General features: G+C 41.4%; 1 protein-coding gene and 1 long non-coding RNA gene across 3 annotated transcripts in view; one reads left to right on the top strand and one right to left on the bottom strand.

The window, feature by feature from the left end:
• LOC117672669 (uncharacterized) overlaps positions 1–16,176 on the top strand; it is a 150,063-nt gene extending 133,887 nt beyond the window's left edge. The window contains exon 3 of the long non-coding RNA XR_009620186.2: positions 15,965–16,176. This is a non-coding gene — a long non-coding RNA (uncharacterized LOC117672669). The remainder of the gene's footprint in view (positions 1–15,964) is intronic.
• The window catches only part of DLGAP1 (DLG associated protein 1), a 274,487-nt gene that overhangs the window by 236,501 nt on the left and 15,302 nt on the right, over positions 1–22,684 (bottom strand). The gene's annotated exons all lie outside the window — the stretch shown is intronic.

Below are 22,684 nucleotides of genomic sequence, written 5' to 3'. Positions count from 1 at the left end.
CTGCCAAGATGGAAAATATGCCACTATTTTCTGTAAGGCCTTTTTCCTACAAGAATAGTCTTTTAGCAACATAGAGTGATGAATTAATATTCACACATATGTTAACTTCATACAATGCTAAATGATTCATGATACTAATCTACAGTTTTAATTTTAAATGGTTTCAATTTAAATGGTTTTCAGCTCAAACATCTTACTGGTAATGGTCATATGATTTGATGTTTTCTCTTTTTCTTCTCTGGTTTTTTTCTCCTTGAATTACATGAAATCCTGTGCTCAGGATTTGATAATAGGTTATCAAAATGGTAAATTAAGAGTATTTACATTGTGATTTATCAATGTAGCTGGTTATTTTGTTCTAAACATGTGAATTAGAGCCAAGAAACCTCCCTCTGCAGCTTTAGTTTGCTGTCTTTAGCTTGTCATTTCCATCTGTGCTTTCAAATGTAGGAGAAACCAATCTTCTGGGCAACTTGTTAAAATAAATTCTTGGTCAATTAAAGGTTTTAATACCATTCCAAGAGTTCATCTCTTTTTTTAAAAAAAAATAGTTAAATACAGATACTACAATAACACCCTTAAACAAATCCAAAATAAAATCTCTATAAAAATGAAAGTCCAGAAAATGACATTATGGGGTCCTCAACCTATTTTTAATAATTATATTACTGGGTTTCCCTGAAAATAAGCCCTAATGCATCTTTTGAAACTAACTAACTAACTAACTAACTAACTAACTAACTAACTAACTAACTAACTAAATAAATAAATAAATAAATAAATAAATAAATAAATAAATAAGGGTCCTATTTTCGGGGAAACACAGTAGTCTCCTGAAGTCTCTATTACATTAAAAAAAAAAAAGCTCTTGTAAGACTGGCATTGAGAATATTGCTAAACAAACTTACTTGACAGAATTTATGGAATTTTTTTAGAGATCTTTTTGTACTTTCTGATTTCTTATTTGCCTGTGATTAAAATTCCTCTTAAGTAAAAATCAGGAGCAGGAACTAGTTCAAATATTACTATTGTTCTATTTTTGTATGTTAAATATGGAACTTTTGTAATTCTACACCAGCATCAGTAAGATCTTAGTAGAAGTAAGGTCCTAAATAAAAAATAAAATATCTATTTATGCATATTTTATTAAGGAAGTTGCAGATGAGAAAACAAGCCTTTCACTGTATGCGTTTCCCTGTTATAAATAGTTTCTTTGATAGAGAACTTTCTAACTGTATTTAAAACAGAAATCTTTAGATTCTTTTTCTCCTTTGGATTTGTTTCCATTGTGCATCAACTTTTGGCTTATTCCTATATCTTACCTAATATCTAAGTGCAAGGTCAAGCTATGTTTTTTTTAAATTCATCCTACTCTTTCCCCTTTTGCTTTTTTTGTTTATTTTATATTGAGTATAATAATTTTACTAAAATATCTGAGAGCTTGTATTTCAATGACAGTGAATTTGTAAAGCAGGTAAATTCTGAGATATTGTAATACCTTGAATTTAATGCCAGTTTATTAATTTTGGAATGGGAGGCCTATAAGACTTATATAAGATTAATTTGAAAGACAAATTACAAATTCCTTGGAGATAGATGACCATATGTCCAGGGTGGGTTCTACTTACCTTTAGTACTGGTTCGCATTGGGGCCGTGTGCGCGCACGAGCGAAACGAGCGGGTACGCGCATGCTTCTGTGCAGAAGCTTCCTGATGACATCGGGATTGGTGGCCAGAGCCTTCGCCGGTTTTACTACCAGTTCTATAGAACCAGTCTGAACCGGTGGCAACCCACCACTGCATATGTCCCACCACCAGCCTGCATAGGCAGTTTTGACAACTAAGTATGAGTTGAATAATATTTTATCACAAAAAACCTAATTTAGGCCAACACATTTATGTAAAATTACTGAGGAAATATTGCAAGATCTATCTGAAGTGTGCACGCACGCATACATGCTAGAAAAATTTTAAGAGTCATTAGAGGTATGAATGGTAGAATATACAGATGTCCTGAAGACAAAGTTTCAATCTTTAAAATTTTATCCAGATTTACATAATAAAAATTACCTGCTGAAGAAGCTTTTAAAGTTAAAATTGGCTTTAAATTGTTAGATATCTCATAACATCAATTATTGAAATAGTAAAGTTAATTGAATTATTTGGGGTCAAAATATAATAGATTTGCTGTGTCTCGTGTTGCTATCATATTGATTTGGAAACTGTAACATATTATTTCTTTTTTAAAAAAACATTTTGATTGTTTTCTCACATTCAATTGACACTATGAGGTAATCCAGATCTGAAAATTGTTTTTAAAAAGTGATTTTATGGCAAATCTGGATGGATACTGGGATCTTTATATTAGATTAAAAGTGGATAATAAGTGGATTCTGTACTAAAATATAAACACAATTAGCAATATTTATAATTATAATAGTTATTAACTTCATGATTGGACTAAAGGTATTTTCAGACTTAGAGACTCTTAAGTTATTTGATAGAATCATTACAGTCTTTGAGAACAATATGTCTCTTTAAATATCTGGTATTAGTTAATTAATTTGATTTACCTTAAAGAGTAAGGAAGTGGAGGAAGAAAGAACCAGAACTTTGCTAGGTATAGAGAAGGTAAGGTTCACCTGCAGGTTCACAATGGCTTGAATTTTTTGTGGGATATACTTTTGGGCAGGAAATATCTGAATTCACTCTGATGTGGATGGCTGCTGACAAATATCTTTTATTTATGGCCATTTCACTACTAATTATAGCAAATGATGCATCGCTATCATACTTGTACAACACTCTGGGTGAAATGGATTAATATCATTGTTCATGCTTTATAGAATTCATGTCATTATATCAGCATTTTTTCCTGTTTGTGAAAAATCACGAAAAGCTTTAAAAAAATTTTTGCCAAATATATTTGGATAGTTGCTTTCTGATGCAAATGCAAGTAGAAATTTAAAATAGCTTTTTTTGTTGTTGTTATTGGCCTAGTGTGATTGGACACACAAGGAATTTGTCTTGGTGCATTTGCTCTCAGTGTACATAAAAGAAAAGATACATTCATCAAGAATCATAAGGTACAACACTTAATGATAATCATAGGGTACAAATAAGCAATCAGGAAACAATATCAATATAAATTGTAAGGATACAAGTAACAAAATTACAGTCATAAGTGGAAGGAGTTGGGTGGTGGGAACGATGAGAAGATTAATAGTAGTGCAGATTTAGTAAATAGTTTGACAGTGTTGAGGGAATTATTTGTTTAGCAGAGTGATGGCATTCGGGAAATTAAATTAAATTTTAAATTAAAGCAGAGATGAAACACATTATTTAGATCGACATTTTTATTCTGTGTTTATGGAGGTAGTCAAACCAAGTGGAGCCATAACACTAACTCATTGGCTCTCATATATTTTACCCAAAGTTATTTTGAATAGCTATATGTCACCTTGTGAATAAAGGCAGTTATTCAGTAGGATCCAATTAGCAAATGTCTTGTCCTTCTTCCCACATCTTCACCTTAATGCCTCCTATCAATTAGACATATACTTTGCCACCTTGCTTCAGTTACTTGCTCTGTCCTCTCATACATGTTCCCTGTGCTGTCATCACCTTCAACAAATTTGCATATTCCCTCAGGCTAGGTTTCAGAGCCAAAAAACATGTTCAACAATTGTATTGCCTGCCTATTTTATATGGTGTATAAGCTATTACTTGAGCTCTGTATCAGAACAACAACAAAAAGAGAGTTCCATCCCTTACCTTGGCTCTTTATTAAAAGATCCACAGCAAGTCAGATTGCCATGTTATGGCTTAACAGCATAAGAAACATAAGAGCATAGTATAAGAACACAGCATAAGAGAAGAAATGATGGCTTCACGACCATTCTTGAAATGGTCTGCCCTTAAATATTGCAGATGTGAGCTTTATATGGTTAGCTAAGATACTGTGTCTTTAGACTTTGTATCTTTCATCATAAATGCCTTAAATTAGAATGAAAGATAAAAATTCTGATAACAAAAAAAAAAAAAAGATTGAAGATGCTTATGAGATTTTAAAAAAAAGTCTTCTGGAAAGGCAATAGCCTCTTTTTTGAATAGAATAGTGGCCAAAATTGTGGAAAGCTTTTGGGAAAAGTGTATTTTCTAAAATTAGCTAATAACACCCCTTTTTTGGAGAGTAGTACCATAAAATTATATATCAATGGAAAGATAATTTAATCAAGAATGTAACTTTTATGATGGATTTGCTATTAAAATAGCAGTTACAATATAAAGAAGAAAAGTGAAACACGTAGAAAAAAATGAGATATACAAAAATTATCACGATAGAAAAAATGAGATATACAAAAATTATCACCATGTCAGTTAATACTTAGTTGGGTAAACTTTAGCATGAATTACGGTCTTAAACGTCTTCCCATGGAGTGAACCAAGTATTTTAGTTCTGCAGTTGTTATAATGTGAAACCAAGATTGAATGATTGCTTCTATTAACTGGGTTTTATTGCTGGGTTGCTTCTGACTAACAAGTTTCTTTAGTTGGCTCCACAGATTTTTAATTGGCTTAAGGTCTGGGCTATTCCCAGGCCATTCCAGCAGTGGAATGTGATTATTTTGAAACTCAAAAAAAAAAGTGGTGTTATTAGCCATCAAACCTCAAACTTTTCTCAAAAGGTTTCCACAATTTTGGCCATTACTGTATACCTGTACAATTTATATTTAGTAAATATGAGTTCAACTTAAATTTTGTATATTCTGTACCAGTAAAGAGGCAGATTTAGCATACTATAAGGATATTATTATCTGTATGTAAAGAATTTAATGAATTCTACATCATTTGGTGCCAAAACCTGAGGAAGAAACAAAACTATCTCTCACATGGAACTTGAACATTCAGACAAGAGATTAAGCTACTAGTTCCCAACCGTTCCTGGTTCATAGCCTCCTTAGTGTCTCTGTAATACTTTCACAGTTCCCCAGGGTTCCCAAGCTATGTGCTGACAGACTATGCTTCACTATATGTCACTATGTTTTCCTCAAAGATTTAAAATATCTGGGGAAAATTTAAAATAGTTTGGGAACTGCAAATTTTGATTCAGAATCAAAACAGAACATTTTCTCCAGAAAACTGAAACCAAAGTGACAGACCCAAACCCTAATACTAACTCATTAAAAAATGTTGAAAGAGCTATCACTCACAGAATCAAATATGTATGAGCTTGAAAGTTTGAACTTGCAATTATCTTCATAAAGGAAGAGGTATCTGAAGCAGGCACTGCAGTTGTGTTTGATGGTTATGCCTTCAGATTAACCAGGAACAAAAAGAATAATGTGACCGATGTCATTTGCTCTTAAGTCATACATGCCAACTTTCCACATGCTATATAGGCAGCCAAGATTTAGGTAAAGGTTTCTAAGGAAATTTAAAATTTGGATGGCAGTACCTGTAGATTTTTTTTACAATCTATTTGGTCAAATATATCTCTGAAGTGAAATGTCAGACTGGATTTGCTGAGCTGATTTTCATCTTCAGGGATAAGGTTAAAAGAACAGTAAGACAGAACTAATCATAATCTAGATGAGGAACCAGAGCAAAAACATCAGTCAGGAAATTATGTGAAATTAACATATAATTGAGGGTTGTGGCCTTTTTGTCTACCCAGAAAGTGAATTCTTCCTGAATATCTCTGGGAATGAGCCATTGATCTGCCTAAATTTCATAGTCAAATAGACTAATCTTCAACTCCAGTATGTACAGCTTTGTTTCTGAAGCAATGTAGCAGAACAGAGGATGGTCTAGAGGAAAAGTAGATTACTGGGATTCATAATTGAGAATCAATCCAGTAATAACAACTTGTAAATTCAGGAACTGAATTATTAAGTCAAACAGCCAGTTCTTGAAACAATCTCAGGTACAATTACTCTAAGAGATCTTTTTATACAAGGGTAAATATACATTGATTAAGAAAAATTTATAGAATACATTTTTAAAACAATGACCAATGTTAAAGAGTCACAAATAGGTGAAGAGCCATGGGTGCTAACATTTGGAAGAAAATTTGGTACTGAGCCCACCATCTTTTTGGCTAGTTATTGCAGTCAAATACAATGGAGAGTAATTATCTAATTTTAAAGTAATTTCTTCTCAAGCTTCCTCAAGAAAAAGAATTTCAAGCTGATCCAAAAATGAAAATAAATAATAATCAGTCTCTTTAGTGTGCCAGCTTCTTACATTCTGAGACTATCTGTATATCAGGGAGCAAGGATAAAAGTCATTTGGTCAAAACTGATCCCCTCATGAATCTGGAACAGTGGTGGGTTGCCCTCAGTTCGCACTAGTTCTATAGAACCGGTAGTAAAACCAGCGGGAGGCTCCTCCCACTGACCCTGACATCATCAAAATGCTTCCGCGCACGTGGCCCTGTTGCGAACAGGGTAAGTAGTAAAGGTAAGTAGAACCCACCCCTGATCTGGAAGTAATTTATACCACTATTGGCTGGGTGATAATTCACACTCTGGAAAGGAAGCAATCAGTGGAAGCTGAGCCCTTCCAGTATCTCCAGACAACTGGGAATGGATTTAATACAAGCATCTGTATGCGAAAAAATATGAGAAAAAACATGTTCACTGTGGGAAATGCAGAAATTTGACGCCCAAGAGGTAGATGATAAATCTGTGGGGGTTTTGGAAATTGACACTTCAATGATGATTTGTCTAGCTTATGATGTTGCCAGAAAATCTTCAGCTGAAGAAAAGCAAGTGTTGAAATAAGACAGAATGGACTTCTAGTAGGACATGGCCACCAGAAGGCATCTCCATCTATTTGGGGAGAGCAGATCCTCCACAGTTTTCATATTTAGAGCTGATTTTTAAGTTTGAAGAAGCTTTCCTGGCGAAGGGGAAATCTTCAGAATCAACCTCTTTGATTGCCTGGATAGATGGGTTCCCTTGGAAAGCTTTGGAAAAGAGTGAAGAAGAGACATGGTAAGTCCCTGCTTGACTGCAATTGGATATTTGACCATAAGAGGGAGGCCAAGACTAGAACTTTCTTCATAAATTACAACTGAATGCAGACCTGGGCATTTTACAGCCTGCGGGTCATGCTGGCCCTTGGGTAGTCCCAGTTTGACCTACGTCATTGATGACATGAGCAGCAGGAGATGGGGCATCAGTTGGAGATAAACAAAATGACAGATATTTTTAGAATTGTCATGTCAACATTTGATTATGCAGTGTATATGTTTGGGACCATAAATAATGAAAGAAAGGTCATCTCATGAAGAAACTCTCTGCAGATATTTCTCATACACCAGAAATTGACACATTTTTAAAGAGTAAAACAAATAAGAGAGAGCAGAAGGACAGTAGATTCCCACATTAATATGGTTTGCAGTGGTCATATTAATTCCGTCTAGGTACAGGGCAACACACTCATTCACAGAAGCTTCATTTCCACTTCAAGGAAAGTATTGAGGAGGAACGATTAAAAAAAAAAAAAAGCCCTAGCAGTTGAATGAAATATATGGAAGGCCACACTGGAAAACAAAAGTACTTGTTAGAATTCTTGTACTGTTAGAATTAGCTTTTTAATAATAATATCAATGTAAATATAAATGATTAATCTTGCTAATCATTGCTCACATTGTTTCCTTGGTTGTTTATTTCTAGACCTATTTGTTGCTATAACGTTCTGACAACAAATGAGATAAAGGTGGCAAAGGACCCTGGTTTATCATACCATGCCAGGCATGGCGATAAATCTCAAATATGCAGATGTTAAACCCATATTGCAGTACTTTCTTATAGATATAACACAGCTAGATAAATTCCCTTATTGCATATAAGATAAAAACCAAATATGCATATGAGCTGTTTACCAGTAAACTCAGAAATCAAACTGTATTTCTATCTGTTTCTTTGTGTATTTGCTTCACAATTACAGGCCATTTCCTCTGGCTTCTTCTGATCATTGGGGAGTTTTGCTATATTTTTTCTTGGTCCTGAGAGTGGGAGACAGCTACTAAATATTTAAATAATACTTGTATCAATATTTAGAAGTATCACCTCTTCAAAAGTTATCACCGGAAAGTATGGCAATCCATTCTGCTAAATCCCTATCTATCTGTCAGGGTAGTTATGTCAAATAATTACTTATGAAAAACATCTAAGTTAAGAGTGGAAAATTCAAATTACATATTAAAGAAATTACAATTCATTTTCCTAGTTGAAGTATAGGGCTGGAATCAGGAAGATTCAGATTCAAGACTACATTCAGCCATATGAGTTCACAGAGTGATTTGGGCTGAAATTTTTGCAAAGGTCTGTCCAAACTCTTGCACAGCTCTAAAATTACAGGTAGTTCTCGACTTACCATAACTGGGACCAGAATTTCTGTTTCTATGCAATGTGGTGGTAAAGCTTGTCATTTTAGGACTACATTGCTTAGCAACAGCAATCCTAGGACTAACTACTGTTGTCATTAAGCGAATTCTATCATGAGTACCCATCCCAATCCAAGCCATTTTGGGCTTGCTCCCTCCCAGTACCCAGCCTTGCTTCTTCCAAGGTAAAGGACTGCTTTCCCTTCAACTTCCCCCAATTGCCTATCCCACCCATCTCTGTCTTTTTGGCCCCTTGCTATGCTGCAGTTCAGGGGCTTCTTGGCATGTTGTGACGCTGGGACTGCAAGAAGCCCCTGAACTGCAGGACATTGCAAAGCTGCAGCCACTTTTGCAAGACTCTGCCATGCCAGCCTGGCTCAACCCTGCAGGCCACAACCATAGTATCCCAGAGAGTGCCCTGATCGGTGCCAACTATATTTGCCCTCCCTACCCTGCACTACCAAGTCCTTGCTGCCCTGCACTCTGCTTGTTCCCGCTGCTGATGAGGCAGGCCTACTCTGACCCGTTGCAAGACAACTGGTCACACCAGAACATATATAAAGGGGAGATAAAGGCAAGCTGAAGCACCCCTGAGATTGTACGTGCAGGCCGGCTGCCAACCACCTGAATTTTGATCACATGGGGGCACTACAAAGCTGTAATTTTCAGGATGTCATAAGCCACTTCATTCAGTGCCGCTGTTATTTGAATGGTTGTAATTTGAATGAATTGTAATAAATCGAAGACTATGTAATTTAATTAGAACGGTTAGAAGTTTGTATAAATTTAGACTACGCTGGATGCTCAATATGGGAAGTACTTCCTCAAATATATTGGTTAAAGCTGTTAAATTTTTAGCATCCACAATGTAAAAAAAAAGCTCTATAATTAGTATGAAATAAGTGCAACCCATAATAGTATTCTTATTTGGCTTAGAAGATAATATAATATAATGCTAATGAAAAATAGAGGATAAAAACCTATGAGACAGCTTATCATATATCATATAAATAGTTAACCAAGAACTGAAGAATATATGATGTATTTGCTCAGTAAGATAACCATGAGAATACAATATATAAATCTCAAAAAGGAGTAAGTTGTTAAATATTTTAATCTCCAAGAATTAAGTGGGGCGAGAAGAATAATATGCAACAGTGGAACATACACTCACAGCATACACGCAGAGAGAGATCTGTATAATACAAGTAATCCTCATGTCGAGATCCACTCGACACATCAGACAATAGGGACGGCTTACGTAGATTCCAGATTGTTATGTCCTTATAAGGACATCCGCCCTGATTGGCTGCTAGCCATCGGGCGGGAGATTTGAATCCCTGTCAAGGGGCGGTGCGTCTGCCGGGAGCGAATATAAGGAGAGCCCCGGCAGCGCGCCAGCAGTCTTGTCTTATACTTTGTAGCTAATAAAATTACTTAATGTATCGAGCTGGTCACGTCTTCATTTCCTGAGCCTGATCTAACACTGGCGACGAAGGACTAGAGAAGAGAATCTGAGCAAGACTCGTGGCACGATCGCCCACCGAGCTGAAGTCACTAAACCACAGCGACTTCCAGAATGGCAACCCCGCAAGCTCCGATGGCCTCACTGAACCCATTCGATCCATCCCGAGAGAAGTGGAGGTCGTACATGGTCCGATTCCGGCAGTTCCTGCGAGGCAATGGCTACCAGAACCTCGACGATGAGCGGAAAAGAGCCCTTTTCCTGGCTCACTGCGGATCGGACGTCTTGGAGATGGCGATTGACCTTGTGGCACCCAGGGACATTGAGGAGATGTCCTGGAACGACTTGCAAGAAGCCCTGCAGGAGCACTACGCACCCACAGGCACCCCAATCGCAAACAGGTTCACCTTCCAGCAGAGAAACCAGCGGGAAGGTGAATCCATCAAGGAATTCGTGGCAGCACTTCGCCAAATCGCTGCCAACTGCGAGTTCGACAACGTGGACAATGCCATCCGTGACCGCGTTGGTTTTGGAATGCGAGATGTGGGGCTGCAGAAGAAGTTCCTCAGCCAAAAGAGGATACCACTCAAAGACGTCCTCGACGAAGCAACAGCGGCTGAAACATCTGAGAAAGCAGCCGCCGCGATGGTTAAAGCAAGAGAAGATCCACAAGTCGGGCCTGAGCTCCTCAGATGACTCAACCACACAAACGGAGTCTGAGGAGGAAATGGCCGTCTACAAGGTTTCCCGCCCCCCCAGGCGGGAAAACCCACAGCATGGCGACCGGGGAGAACGATGCGGCAGTTGCAAAGGCGACCACCCCAGGGCAACCTGCAGATGGAGGGACGCGACCTGCCGCCGATGCCTGAAGAGGGGGCACATCGCCGAGGCCTGCAGAGCAGCAGATCCAGCCCCGGAACCACCCAGACCACGATTCCGCGAGAATCGCAAAGATAACCAGAGGACATCCAAACGGTCCTCGATCCAGTCCCGGCGCGGGGAGGAAGAATATCCCCGCAACAGAACGGTGCACCAGACCACCATCGCTCACACAAGCGACGAGGGAACCACCAAGTTCCACGTGACGCTGCTGGCAGAGGGGTCACCGTGCAAGATGGAGGTAGACTCCGGATCCGCCTACTCCATCATGGACTGGCAGCACCTACAGCAGCTGAAGCCATCCTGCAAGAAGACCCAGCTGAAAACCCCGAAGTCGAGGCTTGTGGACTTCAACGGAAACCCAATTGGGATCCTGGGCAGAACCACCATCCACATCAAATACAAGGACTTTAACGGAGAGCTGCCCATCACCATTGTGGAGAACAGCCGACCGAACCTGTTAGGAGTGGAGTGGTTTAAGCCACTGGGGCTTTCCATTGAGGGCATCCACGAAATCCATAGGGACGAACTCGACACCATCCTCGAAGAGTTCAAAGAAGTCTTCGATGGTAAGCTGGGGAAATTTGTGGGGAGGCCAATTTCCTTTAATCTGGACAAGGGAATCACCCCAATCAGGCTTAAGCCCCGCCGAGTTCCGTTTGCCCTGCGGCCGAAAGTAGACGAACAGCTGGATAAGCTGATCGCCCAGGGCATTCTGGAACCGATCGATCATGCCTCATGGGAGACCCCCATTGTGACCCCACTGAAGCATGATGGGTCTGTGCGCATCTGCGCCGACTACCGTTGTACCATCAACAAGGCGTTGGCACAGAGCTCATACCCAGTCCCAGTCGTGCAACATCTGTTGCATTCCCTGGGAACAGGCTCAATTTTCGCGAAACTGGACCTGGCCCTGGCTTACCAGCAACTGCCAGTGGATGAAAAAACGGCGGAGGCACAAACAATTGTCACGCACAGGGGGGCATTCAAATGTAACCACCTCCAATTTGGAGTCAGCGCTGCCCCAGGCATTTTCCAATCCATGATGGAACGCCTTCTCCAAGGCGTTCCAGGGGTGGTGCCTTACTTCGACGATGTGCTTGTCTCAGGTGACTCAAGAGCTCAACTCCTTGAACGGCTCAGGCTTGTCTTGCAGCGGTTCAAGGCCAAGGACTTGAGGGTCAGGCGGGACAAGTGCACCATAGGAGTACAGGAAGTCGAGTTCCTGGGCTATCTCATTGATAGCACTGGCATCCACCCCACCAAATCAAAAGTGGAAGCAATCCATGAAGCTCCAAGCCCAAAAAACAAAACGGAGCTTCAGGCTTTCCTTGGGTTGCTCAACTTCTACGCCATTTTCTTAAAACAGAAAGCCACAGTTGCTGAGCCACTCCACTGCCTGCTGGGGAAAGCGGCTTCCTGGAAGTGGGGCCAGGAAGAGGAAGCAGCATTCCGGGCCATCAAAGGACTATTGACGTCCAAGAGCGTCCTCATCCAATACAGCGAGACGCTCCCCATCAAGCTGACCTGTGATGCGTCGCCTTACAGGGTGGGGGCAGTTCTCAGCCACGAACTGCCCAACGGCTCGGAAGCCCCGATCGCTTACTTCTCAAAGACCATGTCCGGCGCAGAACGGAACTACAGCCAGCTGGACAAAGAAGCCCTGGCCATCGTGGCAGGAGTGAAGCGCTTCCACGAATACCTCTACGGAAGACGCTTCACCGTAGTCACCGACCACAAGCCACTCCTGGGACTCCTCGCAGGCGACCAACCCACCCCGACCTTCATGTCCCCGCAGATGATGAGATGGGCCATCTTCCTAGCCAGCTACTCCTATAGGCTCGTGCACCAGCCAGGCACAGCCATAGGAAATGCCGACGCACTCAGCAGATGCCCATCGAAGAATCCAGTCGAAGACCCAGCCCCCACGCTCCACCTATTCCACATAGACGACGATGCCAGCTGTCCAGTCTCATCCGCAGATGTGTCCGTCCACACCCAAAAGGACCCCACACTCCGCCAAGTGAAGTCCTGGATCCTCAGAGGGTGGCCATCGGAAAAGACGGAAGAGAGGTTCAGCCCGTTCGCCAGGAAGCAGAAGGAGCTGTCCACCATAAAGGGCTGTCTCCTATGGGGAGACAGGGTGCTGATTCCAAGCACTCTGCAACGGCGGACGTTAGAGACCTTGCACAAAGGGCATCCGGGCATCGTCCGCATGAAGGCCCTGGCACGGAGTTACGTCTGGTGGCCCTCCCTGGACAGAGACATTGAACAATGGGTCTCCAGATGTGACCCGTGCCAAGAAGTTCGCCCAGCGCCGCCGCAATCCGAAGTCGCAAAGTGGGAGACCCCCAGCAACCCTTGGTCGAGGATCCACATCAACTTCGCGGGTCCGATGCAAGGGCGACACCTCCTCATCGTGGTAGATGCCTTCTCCAAGTGGCTCGAGGTGGTACCCATGGCATCTACCACATCAGAAGCGACGATCCGAGCCCTGCGCCGTCTTTTCGCCACACATGGACTACCGGACGTGCTGGTCTCCGACAACGGCCCCCAGCTCACATCCCTGGCCATGGAGTCCTTCCTGGCAGGACTGGGCATCCGCCACACCCTGTCTGCCCCATACAGGCCGGCCGGAAACGGACAAGCTGAACGCATGGTGAGGCTCACCAAAGAGGCACTCACCAAGATGGGCCCGGGAGACTGGCAGGAACGGATAGACAACTTCCTCCTCACCCAGCACATCACGCTGCATGCCACCACCCACAAGAGCCCGGCCGAACTGCTGATGGGCAGAAGGTTGAGGTCACCCTTGGACCGGCTGCACCCCCAATACAGCCCGGAAGTGACCACAACCGCCAGCCGCCCGCTTCGCGCCTTCAGCAACGGAGATTCAGTTTTCGCGCTGAATTTCAACGGCTCTCCTAAGTGGCTGAAGGGGAAGATTGCCAGCACAACCGGCCCCAAATCCTATACCGTCGAGTTGGAAGATGGACAGGTCTGCAGACGTCACATCGACCAACTCCAGAAAAGGTGGGGGGAACACACGAAAACCAGCCTGACAAGGGAGGCCTACAACACCCAGACGAGGTAGGCCTCCAACACTCTGGCGAGGTAGGCCTAAAACACCCCGACGAGGTAGGCCTGCCACACCCCTGCGAGGCAGAGCAACGCCATCCCGACAAGGTCGGCCCAGCACACTACCAGGTACTGTCACGTCGGCAGTCCAGCGCGGTAGACCGGGGCCAGCCACACGGGGGATGCCAACACCAACCCAGCCAGTGGGCACCCGGCACAACAGGACCAGGGACCACCAACCCAGCCCACAAGTAGACCGGAACCTGCCCGGAGAAGGAGCAGCGCACCCCACCAGTGACGGCAGCCTACGCCAGCCCGGCCAGGGAGACCACAGTTCCAGGCGAGTAGACCGGGACCCAGCCAAGACGGGCACCCCTCTACCCATGGGCGAGGGTAGCACACGACTCCCCGGCGAGGGGGACCCCCGCCCATCTCAGGAGACAGCCAGGAAACAACAACCCGACCCGGATGACCCCAGGCACCAACCGGCGGTAGACCAGGGACTAGGGGGAAGGGAAAGCCGACAACAACCCGGCCAGGGAGACCTGCACCACTCCGGCAGAGGAGACCTCCGCCGCCCCGCAGAGGTAGGCCCGCAACAACACCCCGACCAGGTCAACCACCGCCAACCAGACCGGGTAGACCAACGCCAGCCCAACCGAGTAGACCGACGCCACCCCTGCGAGGTCGAACAGCACAACGCAAGCCAGCACAACCCGCAGCCGGCGGATCAAACCCGAGGGCACCGAGCGGAACCACCACCCAGACGGCAGCCAGCCGGACCGCAACCGAACCGCAGCGCCCGGGAGACCAGGGAGGAGCAAGCGACAGACTTACCGAGACTCAGACGCTCTTCCCGGGTTGGAACCGAGCAACCGAGATGAGGCGATAGATCCACAGGCCAGGAGGAAGACCACCAGAACCAGCCATCCAAGGTTTGCGGTCTGGCCGGAGGCGCTGAGGGTGACCCCGCTCACTCGACAGCCGAACCAAGCCCGGTTCCGGGGAGGAAACCAGGAGACGAAAGAACCCCGTCCGTCCAGGCCGGAGACGGAGAACAAGTGAGACTGCGCAGGTCAGCTAGGGTACCGAGGCGTCCTACGTACCTGCGCGACTACGTGACTTTTGTTAACGAAGTTTGCCAGTTCCCGGACTAAGGGGGGAGGAGTGTTATGTCCTTATAAGGACATCCGCCCTGATTGGCTGCTAGCCATCGGGCGGGAGATTTGAATCCCTGTCAAGGGGCGGTGTGTCTGCCGGGAGCGAATATAAGGAGAGCCCCGGCAGCGCGCCAGCAGTCTTGTCTTATACTTTGTAGCTAATAAAGTTACTTAATGTATCAAGCTGGTCACGTCTTCATTTCCTGCGCCTGATCTAACACAGATGCCTTGGCGGAGTGCACGAGCTTCAGCGGAGGGGATAAGTGGGTGGCTGGGTGGCTGCACACTGATGATGGAGGTGTTTGCGCCGTGGTAAGTGGTCGGTCACGTTGCGGCCAGGTGAGGCACCGTATCCCTGACCTCCTACCACCAGGAGGGGGTGGGGGAAAGGGGGAGGGATGGGAGGGCAAGGGGGGAGGGATGGGGTGAGGGGGGAAGGGTGGGGGGGAGAAAATGTTTGTATTTCCTATAAAACTTTTCAATAAAAAAAAGAGAGAGAGCAGACCACAAACCATTTATGGTTGGGGAGAGGGTTTATCTGTCAACTAACTACTTAAAATTGAGGGCTCCTAGTCGTAAGCTGGGACCCAAATACCTCGGCCTTTTCCCGATTGTTAAGGTGATTAACCCAGTTACAGTGGAGCTAAAACTACCACTATTATTGGGTAAAGTCCACCCCGTGTTCCATAGTAGTTTGTTAAAACCGGTGGACAGTATCCAGGAGCACACAGACAAACCTGGGCCAGTAGAGGGGGATCAATATGAAATTGATGAAATTCTAGACTCAAAAACCAGTAGGGGTAAACTAAAATATCTAGTAAGGTGGAAAGGTTACCCATTCGAGGAGGCATCCTGGGTTTCTGCCACAGACGTAAAAGCCAAAAGGCTGCTTAAACTCTTCCATAGGCGATATCCACACAAACCTGGGCCCTAGGGACTTACATGAAACCATAATGTGGTCTTAACATGTGCACTTATGTTTTACAGGAGGATCCCTGGTAGGGGGAGCCGCCTGTCGAGATCCACTCAACACATCAGATGATAGGGACGGCTTATGTGGTTTCCAGATGCCTTGGCGGAGTGCACGAGCTTCAGCGGAGGGGATAAGCAGGTGGCTGAGTGGATGAAGTGCACACTGGTGGTGGGGGTGTTTGCGCCATGGTAGGCAGTCGGTCACGTTGCGGCCATGTGAGGCACCGTATCCCTGATACCGCCATGCTGAATGGATACTGATGATGTTCCAGACTGATGCCTCATTATGCGCAGACGCAGAAGCAGCGGAATCCGGAAGGGCGGCTTAAGTGCCGGGCTTGCCGGCGCGATTATTTAAACGGCGTTGGGAGGCGGCTGCTCCCAACACCGACTTAATGTGTTTTAGCATCAGCGTCAGTTTTGTCGACGGCGGATTTGGAGATTGATTAAACCTACATGCAGCAAACAAAGATCTGGCTGTAGCATTATCCTTTCATACACACCCAAGTTCGCAGCGAAAGCTGAGACCTTGATTTATAATTATAATTGAGCCCACAATTTCTGTTGTTAAGTGAAATATTTGTTAAGTGAGTTTTGCCCCATTTTACAACTTTTCTTGCCTCAGTTGTAAAGTGAATCACTGGAATTGATAAATTAGTAAGCCGGTTGTTAAGTGAATCTGGTTTCCCCATTGACTTTGCTTGTCAGAGGGTTGCAAAAGGTGATCACATGACGTTGGGACACAGTAAAGTTCGTAACTTTGAACCAGTTGCCAAGATCTGAATTTTGATCACATGATTTTAGGGATGCTGCAAAGGCTGTAACTGAAAAACGGTCATAACTCACTTTTTTCAATGCCATTGTAACTTTGAAAGGCTACTAAATGAAAGTTGAGGACCACCTGTATTAATTCAGTTACAGGGAGTTACAGTAAGGTGACCAGACGTCCCGCTTTTGGCGGGACAGTCCCGCTTTTGAGCAATTTGTCCCGCGTCCCGCGGCGTTTCAAAAAAGTCCCGATTTTTCTTGAGCCCCAGCTGATGGCTAGAAGAAAAAAAAACTGTTTAAACTCTTGCCCGGGGCTTCAAAGGGCCGCCCTACAGGCAATCAGTGTAAAGCAGTTTTTTTTCCCCCTAGCTAAGCTTCAGAAACGAAACCGAAACCAGGGTCTTTGGTGCAGCGTGACAAAATGAGGCAGAGAGAGATTTATTTTTATTTTTATTTTTCCTCCCCAAAAAAGGTAGGTGAAAAACTGCAAACAATGGGAAATTTAGGAGGAGAGTTCAAGATTTTAAAACACAAAGGAAAAAAAGCTGTATTTAACTAGGGAATTGTAATAATTGAGATACTATTAATTGTATATTGTGTTGAAAGCAGAAATGGTTAAGTTGTGGTTCGGAGGAATATATGGGAGAAATTATTTGGTTTATTATTATTGGTAAATATAATTAATTGATTTGTAAGAAATTGGATTGCATGGAAATAATTGGAATATTCATGTTCATATTGATTAATATACAAAAAAGATAGTTTTATAACTAATTGATTTATATTAAAATGTTGAATTTGTATTAAACAACTGTATTACATAATTACATAATTAAACAATGAGGATGGATATAAAAATAGATGACAATGGGAAGGGGTATAATATAGAATAGAAGGGAAAAATTGAATTTGATTAAGATTAGAGATGAGGATGAAGGGTAATATTGGTTTTTTTAAAAAATAGATGAGGAATAAATATGGCAAAAAGGAAATATAGAAATTGTAAATTTAATTGAAATGACTAAACGCTGTTTAAATTTGTGAATCAGCCAAATATTCTGTTCAAAGAAAATACATTGTATGTTTGTATGTGTGTTTCTAATTATTGCTATTTATTCATATTTGTTCTCTTTTATTCTTTAAAGTTTAACAATTCATTCTTTATCTTAATATCTTTATATTTGCTTGGGGTTGGCTTTCTTCCCTTTCATCTTTTTTATTGTATAGCAATCTTTCTCCTCAAACCTACCACCTCTCTCTTTTCTTTCCTTCTTACTTTCTCTTCCCCCCACCCTCTTTTTCTCCTCCCTACTTCCTCTTTCTTTCTCCTTCTCCTCCTCTCTTCCTCCCTCTCTTACCCTCACTCCTACTCTAATTTCCATTCCTTCATCCCTCTCTATTGCTGTAATCCTTTAATGCATATGGACTACTCAGAGGGCTGAAAAAGTTATTTTTGACTGGTCCTCACACTTTTGACCAGTCCTCGAATTTATGACTGTCCTCACATTTTACATTTTTGCCCTATCTTGTCATCATGGTGAAGAGAAGCAGTTGTGAAATGAGTGACATGGTTGTTAAGAATGCTGCATGGGCATAAATGTGAGGATGGTCATAAGTGTGAGGACCAGTCAAAAGTGCGAGGACCTGTCAGAAATGACTTTTTTCAGCTCTCTGGTTAGTCCTTTTGTGCATATGGACTACTCAGAGGGCTGAAAAAGTTATTTTTGACTGGTCCTCACACTTTTGACCAGTCCTCGAACTTACGACTGTCCTCACATTTTACATTTTTGCCCTATCTTGTCACCATGTTGAAGAGAAGCAGTTGTGAAATGAGTGACATGGTTGTTAAGAATGCTGCACGGGCATAAATGTGAGGATGGTCATAAGTGTGAGGACCAGTCAAAAGTGCGAGGACCTGTCAGAAATGACTTTTTTCAGCCCTCTGGTTAGTCCTTTTGTGCATATGGACTACTCAGAGGGCTGAAAAAGTTATTTTTGACTGGTCCTCACACTTTTGACCAGTCCTCGAACTTACGACTGTCCTCACATTTTACATTTTTGCCCTATCTTGTCACCTTGTTGAAGAGAAGCAGTTGTGAAATGAGTGACATGGTTGTTAAGAATGCTGCACTGGCATAAATGTGAGGATGGTCATAAGTGTGAGGACCAGTCAAAAGTGTGAGGACCTGTCAGAAATGACTTTTCAGCCCTCTGAGTAGTCCCTATACACATAGCCATGGCCACCCGGTCACATGACCAGGTAGCCACGCCCACCCAGTCACATGGCCTCCAAGCCACGCCCACACAATAAGCCACGCCCACAATGGTGTCCTTCTTACCAATGTTAAAATCTGTTCACCTTACCCTATAGACATAGCCATGGCCACCCGGTCACATGACCAGCTAGCCATACCCACCCAGTCACATGACCAGCTAGCCACGCCCACAAAATAAGCCACGCCCACAATGTCCCTCTTTACCAATGTTAAAATCTGGTCACCTTAAGTTACAGGGGAGTATTATTGCAGAGTGATGTCATGATTATAACATGCAAATGGATGGGAACTTTTTTTTAACCTACGGCAGCTGCAGATTGGAAGAACTATTTAAGGAGCTTTAGAGCATAGTATGGAGTTTGCTTGCTTGCTTGCTAGCTTTGGTTAACTGACTTTGACAGCAAGATTTTGGGGAGAGACTTGGGAACTGAAAAAAAAAAAGGCTTGGGGCCAAGGTACCCTAGGCTATGTGGCTATTTTAAAAATCATCACACAGCTTCTCAAAGATGTATACCTTAATTAAAACATCACTTTGATTAATCATAGTGCTTTTCATTTATATTTAGTATCTTTCATCTAAGAAGAGCAGGCACACACTACAGCAGTTCAGATCAGAAATTGCCAATCTGAAATTCCATTGGGAAAGAAAGCCAATCAATCAAGAACAACAGACTGAAAATCACAGATATTTTTTTTTTATGTCTTACCCTCTTCCTCACATAATGACCTGCCCTGTTCAATATTGCTATGAAATTACAAAATATGCATAGTATCTTGAAAGGGTATGAATGAATGTCAATGGTTTATAATACTTGGTAAATAGAAAAATAGACTGACTATTAATATAAAGTTTTAATTTTAATAGAACAATTAATTATGTTAAGTATGTTTAACTTTTGGAGGAGGGGATGTTTGTATTTGCTATTTATAGCATTTTTAATTATATAGAAGCTGTAATCTCATTTTTTATGCTTCTTTGAAAATAACCCTTATTGAGCTCCACATTTGTGTGATGGAAGGGTTGAGAAAATGCTTCATATTTTGCTCATTTGAATTATAATTAAAAATATAGTTATATTGTAAGTTGCTATAATTTATTTATATTTAATTGAGAGTAACACCTACTGAACTTGACAAAAGAACCTGTTGTATATTGAATAACAGTATGTATTTATTTAATACATTAAATGTATTTAAATAAAAATTAACAGTAATAGAACACGTTATGATGAATCCATAAATATATCTTACTAAGATTTTTGTTGTAAATGCCTGGATATTCATTTTTAAAGCATTCAAAATAACTACACAAATATCTACTCTCAAAAAGATATATAGCGCATCTTCTATATCTATCTATCTATCTATTTATCCATCCATTTATCCATCCATCATCCATTTATCTATTTATCTATCTGTTTATCTATCTATCATCTATCTGAAATATGTTGAACTGAAGTCATTGAGCTGTTAATTTTCCCTTAATCTGCATAAATTTCTGTATTATGGTGAGAAACAATTTTTGCTACATAAAGTTGAAATACAAGAGCTCACTTTTCTTCAGGAACTTGATAATATTACAAAAATATCAATTACTGAGAAAATCAATTACACATGGAAAAACAAGAAGTATGCACTATAGACCTCTGGATCTGAATATAAAATTTACACATTTAACAAAATGTCACTGATCAGTCACTGATCAGTTTTAGAAACAATCTGACAAATCATGGTTATCATTGTCTATGGAGAGTCTCAATCATTCAGGTCTTGGTTGTCTCAAAGGTGCTTTTCAAAAGGTGACTGGATTTTTGAAAGTCCAGTTGTCTTTTGAAAAGCACCTTTGGGACATGGCCATCATTGTGGAAATAAAGAAATACAGATCTTTGAGTATATGTTCCATCCTCTGGATCTATACTATTTCATCAATAAAAAAAACAATGAGAAAATTCTTGTACTTTGTTGCAAACCTCAAGTTCCCATTTCATTCAAATCATCTGATCTCAAATGTAGCATTTCATCAACTTTCTCTGGCAACAACACACAATCTGAATTCAAATAAGGTATGAAAGTGTTTTTAATCAAAAGCATTAAATATGCAATAATTTAAGACTTTGAATTTTTAAAATTATATTATTCAGTCACTATATTTACATATTGTGAATTTAGAAGGATAAAAATGTTTTTATATTGGAATCTGGGTTCAAACTCAATATTGTGTGCTTAGAAAACAATCCCTTAAGACAAGATAGGTATTAAAAATACGAATTCCACTGTTGTAAGAATAACTTGTACTTTTTTCTTCCACCCACAGACATAATGAATTTTCAGACAAGGTAATATGCTCTTAGAATGAGAGCTAAGTGGAGTCTGCGGGAAAGGACTATGAAAAAATATAGCAATGGAAAACATTAGTCATTTGACACAACTGGGACAATATTTTAAGAATTTAAAACATCAGCTTGACCTTTTCCCCTTTTTTCTACCCCAATACATTTACTTCACTTGAAAGCCACCTACGTAAGTATTTGATGTCCTTATAACATATTGTGTGCATACACAATAGATGAACACACATTTTTCTTTCAGTTGAAATGCAAGCTGAGTGCTACTGTGGAAATACAAAGAGAAAAACGTAAAACTTATTGAGTAGAACCATATGAAAGTTCTTTTATCTCACACATATGTTCAAGAGATCAATAATACTGAGGTCTGCAATAATTTTACCAAATTAGGTCATAACTTACACAAATGCCTACTTTAGCTGCTCAGAATGCTTATGCTATTTGACGCATATTATAATTAATAAAAAACTAAGTTGGATTCAATTGCACTGATTTTAATTCTCCAATTATATTTATTTTGCACCATTTATAGAGGATAGTCAACAAAGATATATGTAGGGATCTTTAATCACCATATTCAAGACTACATTTTCTTCAGATCTCATACATCTTTGGCTTTTACTGAATTTTATATTTTGCTACAAAGGATGTTGAGTGTCAGAATTAGATGCAGCTGTCTTCAAAAGAAATATTTCTGTCAAGAGCATAATGAACTTGTGATAAATGAACATTTCCTGAAACACTATTCAAAAGAGGATGTTTATAAAAATGCATAGAACTCCACTAAGGAATGTGCATTTGTAAGGTCTCTCTCTCTCTCTGTCTCTCTCTTTCTCTCTCTCTCTCCCTATCTCTCTCTTTCTTTCTCTTCTCTCTCATCACCTCTCTCCCTCCTTCCCTCATCTCTAATTTACTAAAACATTTTATTATCTGTCCTGGGTGGAGTAAGTAAAATTTTCAGGAATGCTAACAATGCTACACATACCAATTGATATGGAAAAAAATCTTCATAAGATATAAAGTATTTTAACTGTTATATATTTCATTTCTGTTTCTTTTCTTGTCAGTTTTCTTGGTTGCTTTATGTCCTTTACTATTTTTGCTTAACCAGATGGGTCTGCTAGAGGGGTCAAAATGCCAAAATACAGCCACAAAAAAATAGTTTGAATGAAATTCTCCTGTTTAATGTGTTGCACATGTATACACACATGTACAACACATTTTAAAAAAAGACATTGCTTTGATTGTGCAGTCCCTTTTTAATTAAATGACGTAAATGGCCTTTTAAACCACTTAACAGAGAATTATTATTAGCTTTCTCAAAATTTAAAAACAATAGAAGTGAA

Source organism: Pantherophis guttatus, chromosome 3, assembly GCF_059756535.1.
Source record: "Pantherophis guttatus breed Tessera chromosome 3, ASM5975653v1, whole genome shotgun sequence".
Lineage (NCBI taxonomy): Eukaryota > Metazoa > Chordata > Lepidosauria > Squamata > Colubridae > Pantherophis > Pantherophis guttatus.
Note: the sequence above shows the minus strand (reverse complement) of the source record. Positions and strands in the feature narration are given on the sequence as shown.